This window comes from Callospermophilus lateralis, chromosome 13, assembly GCF_048772815.1.
Source record: "Callospermophilus lateralis isolate mCalLat2 chromosome 13, mCalLat2.hap1, whole genome shotgun sequence".
NCBI lineage: Eukaryota > Metazoa > Chordata > Mammalia > Rodentia > Sciuridae > Callospermophilus > Callospermophilus lateralis.
In genome coordinates, this window is record NC_135317.1 from 97,151,284 (window position 1) to 97,160,280 (window position 8,997).

Consider the following 8,997-nt stretch of genomic DNA (forward strand, 5'->3'; position numbering starts at 1 on the left):
CAGCCTCCTGAAAACTGGGGTTACAAGTGTGCGCTATCATGCTCATCTTTAAACTGTCTTTTTGACCAGTTTCAAATGCCTCAGTGCCGTCAGAAGCCGAGGAAGGGCATCTCAACAAAGGACTATTCAGTGATGTTCATTCACAGCATCTCTTGCAGGAGGGGGCAAGTGAAGTCAGACTGAGAAATAGATGGGGCATAGATTGAGTTTCCCATAATCTCTGCAGAGCATTGAAGAGTGATGGGGAAGTGAGGAGAGACAGATATCAGACAACTGTCTCTTAAGAACTGTGACTGTGGAGATGGGGAAAGTTCTCTGGTAGAGAGAGAAATTCATGAACTTGGGAGGTCATGAAAGTTGAGAGAGATTTGTTAAAGGACAAGAGCCCAAGGAGTCCTTGTGCACAGGAAGGCCCCAGGGAGGGGAAAGGGGAATTAATTCACGCTGAATTCCCAGCGTATTTAATCCCCCCAACTACTCTTGGGGAGGCAAGGGACTTATATGTGAGGAAACTGGAGTTTGAAGATATTTTAAAACTTGCTCATGATACGGTGCAACAGGATGAACCTTGAGAACACGATGCTAAGTGGATAAGCCAGTCGTAAAAAGACAAATGCCCTGTGATTCCACATGGGGTGCCTAGGAGAGTCAAGCCCAAAGAGATAGGAGGTAGAATGGTGTACTATTGTTTAAGCATTCACCACCTATCAACTGGGTGTTTCCAGTTTGGAGCTATTATAAATAAATCTACTGTGAACATTCATGTACATATTCTTATATAGACATAAGTTTTCATTTCTTTATAATAAATGCCCAGGTGTGAAAATTGTTGGTTAAATATATATTGAGTTGTTGGGTTTTTTTTTGTTGTTGTTGTTTGTTTGTTTGTTTTTAATGACCAAACTGTGGAGTGGCTGCACCATTTTATATTCCCATCAACAATGTATAGGCAGGTGTGGTGAACACACCTGTAATCCCAGCGACCTAGGAGTCTGAGGGAGGAGGATGGCAAGTTCTAGGCCAGCCTCAGTAACTTAGTGAGGCCCCAAGAAACTTAGCAAGATCCTGTCTCAAAATTTAAGAAATAAATAGATAAAAATTAAAAGTAAAAGGCTCAGTGTTTGAGTACACCTAGATTCAATTGCCAGTACCCCACCTCCCACAAAAAAATGCAAAACAAAACAATGAATGAAAGATTGAATTTCTCTATGTCCTTGCCCATATTTGGTATGGTCACTTTTATTTTAATTTTTTTACCTTTAGCTATTTTTCTAAATGTGTAATGATCACTCATTGTGGTCTTAGTTTTCATTTCCCTAACGACTAGTAATATTGCAAATATCTATGTCAAGTTATGAAGTTTATGGTTGGTGTTTTAGTCAGCTTCTTCACTGCTGTGATCAAAAGACCCGACAGGAACAACACAGAGGAGGGAAAGTTGATTTGGCCCTTCCAGTTACAGAAGTCTCTGTCCGTAGTTTCCATTGCTCTGGGCGTCGAGTGAGGCAGAACATCAGGGCAGAAGGGAGCAGTGGAGGAAAGCAGCTCAGGACATGGAAACAGGAAGCAGAGAGAGCTCCGCTCACCAGGGACAAAATATAGACCCAAAGGCACACCCCCAGCAACCTACCTCTTCCAGCCACATTAATTGACTAATCAACTAATTAGTGGATTAATCCACTGATTAGGTTACAGATCTCAGAATCTAATCATTTCACTTCTGAAAGTTCTTGCATTGCCTCATGCCTGAGCTTTTGGGGGACACCTCATATCTAAACCACAACAGTTGGTTTCGGGGCTTCTCTTGGCAAGTCATTTTACTCCCTGCAAGCCTCAATAGTCTCATGTGTTTAATAAGAAAACTGAGCTATATGGGATATATAATGGGCTCTGCAGCTCTATAGCTCTATGTACCCATGGATTTGTCCAGAGAGAATTTGTTTGCAAGATGAGAAGTTTTCAGTTTTGCCTTTGTACCTCAGTTATCCTCATCTGCTGAGAATTGACAAGCAATGAATCTTATCCAGGAGCTTCACTGACATTTCCATGAAATGTGCGGTAACTTCATTTGGCCCTCCAGGCTGTATTTAGCATTCAGGTCACATCATTCAAGCCTAAGCAAAAGTCTTTCACAAATTATAAGGGACTTTATTAATTTTCTGATTCATTGAAAAGACATTTGAATTCCTTTGTTCCCAAGGTTCACTATAGAGCATAATTTTGAGTGGATACCTCAAAATTTTGGTTGAGCATCAATTGAATGCCTACTGTGTGCAGATAAGATGGTGTTCTGTAAAGAGCACAGTTGTATACAGGAAGAAAGTTGGACTTAATTCATGCTTGTGCCACAAACATAAGTACCAGATATTTGGACCCCCAAATTGTGCCACTTATTAACTGTGTGTGCTAGATCATTTGTCATTACTATAATGAAATAGTTGAGGCAAGCTGCTTTTGAAGAAAAGAGGTATATTTAGTTCTGAAGGTTCAAGGGCATGGTGCTGATGCCCATAGCATGGCTCTAGGGAGACCTCATGGTGTCACGGTGGGAGCATGTATAGAAGCAAGGAATTACATTGCCAAACAGGGAGCCAGAGAGGCTGGGTGGGGACAGGCTCAAGTTTCTGTAACAACCCTCTCCCCAGAGCTAGCAAGGACCCTATCAGAAATGCCTTAATCCTTCCAAGGATACAGCATCCATGGACCTAAAGAACCTCCCGCTAGGCCCAGGCTCTTAAAAGTTCTACACCGCCTCCCAGCTTGGTGGGAACAAGCTCCCAACACATGAACCTTTTAGGGGACAGACAGCTTGCGAACCATGATGCTGTGTGACCTTGTTAAGAAACTCAATTTAACTGAACTTCTGCAATATGGGGACAGTAATATCCACTGGCAAAGTCGTCATGAGCAATAGTGATGATGTATGTGAAGTGCTTAGGTCACAGTGAGCACTCAATAACTGGCGGTTGTGCAAAGTGCCAGTTTGTGTTTCCCACACAAACACTCTGAGTTCCCCATGAACTTTGGGAGACAGGCATCTACTCGTCCTGTTTTGATAAAACTGAGGTTCAGAGAAGTGGAATAACTTAAGATCACCCTGATACTAAGTGAAGGAGATGGAATTCAAGCTGCACTCTTAAGAGGTTCCCAGCCTAGCCAGAGATAAGCTGTGCAGAAACAGATGAATACCCACACAGAGTAGCCAAAGTCAGTTAGGCACAGAGCCAAAAAGCATTTAGGAGTTCAGCGAAGGAGTTATTCTTGAAAATCAGGCAGTTGCCGGTGGGGAGGCGCAAAAGGAAACAGAGGATTAGAGCTCACTGTTTTGCAGAACAACTCTGAGTTCCTCGCTGTCACCACTGCAGCTGCCTGTTGGTCCTGGAAGCCCAGTCCAGCTGCTGCAGGGAGGGGCACAGCGCTCAGCTCTTCACACACCCCCTCTTTGATTGGTGGCATATTTGCCTGCAGGCTCTCTCATTTCACTCTAAAGCTCTATCAATCTCTGTTTTGTTTTTTTTTTTTTTTTTAGCATGACCACTAAAGCTCACTGCCAGAACTGTTATTTCTTCTGCTAACACAAAACCCAGCGTTTATTTTATTGAAATATATTCTAGATTGCCTTCTCTAAGTTGATTTTCTCAGATGTGAGCCTCTGTCTGGGCCATTTTTGCCCTTATTCACTTTCAGAACGCCTCTGGGCTTTATGCCTCTACAGCCTGCTCCTGGTAGGTGTCATGGGGTTCATTCAGTTGGTTTGCACACGTGTTGAATATCCTCCATGCACGAGACTCTGCAGTCTCAGACCTCGTGGAACATGCGTTTGACAAATGGCTGATTAACTCATAAAGGCCATAGAACTTAATTTGAATATCAATAGCTATCGCCTATCATTAATAAAAAAATCGGAGTATAAAGCTTTGCCGCTTTAATGAAAATCGAGCCACACAGAGAAACTGCTAATTCCTTGTGGCAGGAGGCAGTTTGAAGACGTCATCATTGGCTCTATAAACAGGTCATCTTGTAGACCGGTTTCAAGTCTATGAAGCAGGGCTACTTTACAGACCTTTGAAATGTGATCTGGATTTCAGTGGCGAAGGCCGGAGTTGAATTAAAGCAGCTCGTCTTTGCTCTTCGCGGATGCTCAGGGATCAGTGACTGACTCCGTTTTTTGAAAGTAGGGTGGAAGGCAGCCAGGCGTGCAGCCCCTGGGGGTTAGGGCTGGGTTGGAACTTCCTGCCCTGTGTCATGCGCAGATTGTGTATTTGTAGCTGTTCTGTGCAAAACATGCGGAGTACATGCTTCTGGGTATTTTTTGCTTTAGTCCACGAGAGGTTTCTATTTCAGCAGCTCACAGGACTCCAAATCTTGCCCTTTTTAATATTCCAGGTTTTCACACGTCCCTCGGATTGTCACCTTTTAGAGCATGTGTCTTCTCACAGTGTTCCCGGAATTCTCCATTTCCCCAAGGAAAAATATAGAACTTTCACTGAGCTCAGGTATCCTTAGGATCTGCTCTGGCACCCCAGGAAGAAAAAAAAAAAACCCAGCAGAGTCAGCTTCAACCTTGGGGTGCCTGTCTCATTTCTCCCTTGCTCTCACTTCCTTCTCCCCTGTGGTGGCTTCCCAGGACGTCCTTGGAGCCCCTCCCCTTGACTGAGTTTTGGAGGTGAGGCTGTTCCCTCAGGAGTTCCTTCTCCTCAGTTCCCTCCCTGGACCTGCTCTGCTTCTTGCCTCAGGCCCAGGTTGGCCTCCCCTTGCCAGGGACTCCAGGCCTTCCAGCTGCCACTCAGCTCAGCACCAAGGGACTCAACCTTCTGCCTCCAAACATCCCCTCACACCCAGGAGATAAAGGCAGAAGCCCTTGTTAGGTTCAGGTAAAGGAGTGAAAAAAGAAAAAGCATACAGAACCAATTCTTCCTGGAAGAAGCCACTTCATAGACCTCCTAGCTTAAGCAGATTGATAAGAATTAGTAAAATTTGTATTCAAAGAACTTTCATTAACCAAAGACTCCAATGATGACAGAAAAGAAAATCCAGACTGAACTTAGAGCTCTGAGGCCTTGGGAATAACAAACATAAGTAAAGTACCAGATATTTGGACCCCCAAGATGGCTGAGAATTCATATCTCAGCACCTCTTCTTACAGCTCTCAAGAATAGTGGTGCCTCATACAAGAATCTGTGAATTATATACTTGTCCTTAATATGTAGGGGGTGGGGTGGGAGGTCCCTAGAATGTTTGGGGTGCTTAATCACGCACAGACACTACAATGACATATAAAGTTTATTAAACAAAATGTTAATGCTGGGCTGGGGATATGGCTCAGTGGTAGAGCACTTGCCTAGCATGTGTGAGGCCCTGGGATCGATTCTCAGCACCACATATAAATAAATGAATAACATAAAGGTCCATCAACATCTCAAAAAAAATGTTAATACTGCTGAAAACTTTGAAGAATTCAGCTTAGTCTGTGAATGGTTCATCCTGGGCACCCGGAATGACACATGATCCCGGTGGGCTATTTCCCTTCCATGACTTCACCGGTAAGATGACACTGTTCTTCTGCACTGGTACAAGAAGACTTACTAATTAAAATACTGTACTGGTTCATTCAAGAAGTATTTAGTGAGTTTCTACGACATACAAGGCATCATGCAGACTGTGTAATATTACATAAACATTTTTAAAATAGATTGCCATAAATAAACACTGTGATAGGATTATGTAAGGCCTTTTAGATGATTTTAACTCTTTGTATAGACTACATGGGGCTCTAATTCTGCCATTTTGGATGAATTGACCTGTTTGTTTGTTTTTCCTCTATTTCCCCTCTCTTCCAAAATAATTCATTCATTTTAGCGTACAGCAGACGGCCAATTTCCATCTATTTTCTAATGGTTTGGTTAGAGCTACCATGTTGGGTTATGCGCTCCATAACCCACTGAGGGGGCAACCATGGTCAATATTCACTCTATGTGCTACTGGCCAAGCTATGTGACCTGGCCTGGGACCATATTCACCCACAAATGTCCTTCAGGGATTAGCTGTGCCCCTGCTCATGCCCTCGGTTGGTTCACAAGCTAGAAACAAAATAAATGGTCAGAATTTAATATTGTAATCAAACAAGATTCACAAAGAAGATCCATTTAGTGGTACCCTATGGCTTCATCTTTCTATATGGTAAGCCCCTCGGGTAAGTGGCCATATTTAGTATTCTTTTTATTCAGCCACACCAGCTGTGGGGAAGCAAGAGGGACCTTATTGAAGAAGGAGGCCACAGTGAAAGCCTCAGCGACGCCCCTGGAGCCACAGTTTAGGCTTCGCCCTCAGTCTTTCCACCCGTCTTCCGTCTAGGGCACCTCAGGACCCCAGGGTCTGAGCTGAAAGACATCAGCATCTGCCCTCTGGTGGAACTTGACCTTCTTATTGGAGAAGTCCTGGGCTCCAGAGGAAGAGCTAAGGGGGCAAAGAGGGGCTCCCATCTACAACTCTTCTCACAGTGTAACTTCAGCAATCTTTCCCATTGAAACTTCAACAGTCCTCTTGAAGCTGAGCCGAATGTGATTTCCTTGACCAATTAGAGACGGCAGGAGTGACACTCTGTGAGTGCTATGCACTTCTGCTTTGATTTCTTGGGAAACTGGCTCTGAGGAAGCTGGATGCCTTATAAGCAGTCTGACTGTCCTGAGGCCACCATGATGTAAGGAAGCCCAAAGGAACCTACAGAGAGAGACTGAATATGGAGAGAGACGCCTGGACCTCAGCTGCTCTAGTCCTGTACTATTTTCCTTCCGGCCACCTCTTTGCCTGCAAATCCACTGACAGGCCACAAGCCAGCATTGTCTACCCAAGCCCTACTCAGATTCCTGACCTGCAGAAACTGTGAAAGATAATAAAATGATTATTGAAATCACTGTGTTTGGGGATTTGTTACACAGTCAGTAGGCCTTGGGACAAGCAGAGGCTAGAAGGGTGTTAGAGAAAGGGAGCCCAGAGTGAAAGGGAGATGCAGAGAGATACGGGCAAATGATTGAATGTCCTAAGAAAGAAAGGAGGTGAAGGCATTTCAGAAAGGATGGTGGAGAATCATCCTCTAAGAATGGCAATGTGGTCATCTGGAAAATACCTGGCTAGAGATGGGTGACCTTTGCCCCCTCCAGCTTTGCTGCCCATTGCGTGTGACTTTGGGAAAAATCCCTTCTCCTCCCTGGATTACAGTCTGTGAACGGATAAACTGTGTGTGAAAAAAATAGCAAACCCCAGAAAAAAGGAACTACAAAGCAAAAATGTATCCCCCTGCCCCAATTCCGGGGTCACCAAGCACTCTTCCAGCTGCGAGTCGGTGTTTCTTAGGTAGACTGTCCCCCGCTGGCACAAATCCCACTTGGCCCACTGGGCAGTTGTTTTCCTGACAGCACATTAATACATTGGCACTCCACTTTCTGTATCCATCTGATCACCTAAGGGGGCGCTTGACCTGAACACAGGAGGACAAAGACCCCAGACAGTGGAGATCAAAATAAGGTGTGACCACTCTGTCAGACTCTGCCAGAAAATGGCCAACTGGCCTCCCCAGTGGATGGCTGTTTCTCACGACCACAAGTGCAAACACTCTCGCCTGACCAAAAATAGAAGAGGAAAAACCAAGAAGTTCCTCAGAAGTAAGGAGAGAGTCCGAACGTGGAAGTTGTGGGAACAAGACAGAAGCAGAGGCCGGGGGAGTGTGGCCGGGAGAACCTGGCCTGGCTTCAAGCTGCTCTTCCAACCACTTTCCCTCCCTGCCTGGTAACATCTGCCACTCAGTACACGCTGTTTTGGTCTTGTGGTCTTGTATGTTTAAAAAGAAAACAGTGAATATATTGTAGTTTTTAAAAAAGAAAGAACAGACGTAAACAAGTTCTTCATCTAATGTTCTTGATCAAAAATACTCAGTAAAGACAGAGTGTGATGATAACATAGTTCTTCATTTTCTCATATTTAAATTATGATACCAAATATTTTATATATTCTGATTACTGAGCACCTACAATCAGCAAATATGAACTAATGAAGTGGCAAGTCTAAAGTTATTAAGAAGTAGTATAATTTGAACCATTGATAGTAAGATGTTTTAAAATTTTAGTTTTTTGGGTCTGTTTTTGTTTTTGTTTTTTTGCAGTGCTGAGGATCAAATCTGGGGCCTAGATAGGCAAGTATTTTACTGCTAAGCTACATCCCAGCCCTAAATTTTAGACATTTAACAAAATCACCTCTTTATAGGTCTGGGGATGTGCTGAATGATAGGCCACTTGCCTGGCATGTGTGAGGCCCTGGATTTGCTCTCAAATACTGAAAAAAAAAGTCACCTCTTTACAGCTTTTTGTGTTATAAAATCCCCTGGGGAGACACAGAAATGCTGCAACTGCAGACATTCTTTTTGCCCCCCACCCCTTCATCCATTTGGGTCTATTATTGTTTTAGACCTAGGGCACAGCCTGGGGTAGACAAAGAGGCTTTCAGATACTCTGTCTTTGTTGAGAGCACCATGAAGCTGGAGAGTCAGACAGCTACACAGTAATGTCACCTGTATCACTTTAAGTGCCCAACGAAAAACATACTACATCCTAACTAATCAGATTGTAAGAAACTTCTTACATTCTTCCCGAAATAAACTCATATATATTCTCTTTTCAGTGCAAGTGTAAGGCTAAAAGATGGTATGGAAATTGCCCATGGCAACACTAAAAACAAAACAAACACAACTGTCCTCATATACAACTCAACAGGCACTGGGAAAGAGCAATGTACAGTGGGAGGTTAATCCATGGAATTAGGTGGGGACAGTAGAGGCTGCCACACTGAGTGTTTTTATCTCTGGCTCTGACGCTTGAAGTTACAGTCCGGGCCAATGGAGAGCAGGGATGAAGCCTAAGGTGCATGTTCAAAGCCACGTGTCAAAGTTGGGGCCATGATAATAAGTATCAGGTCTGACACATGCAGTTGAACAGGGTCAGAGAA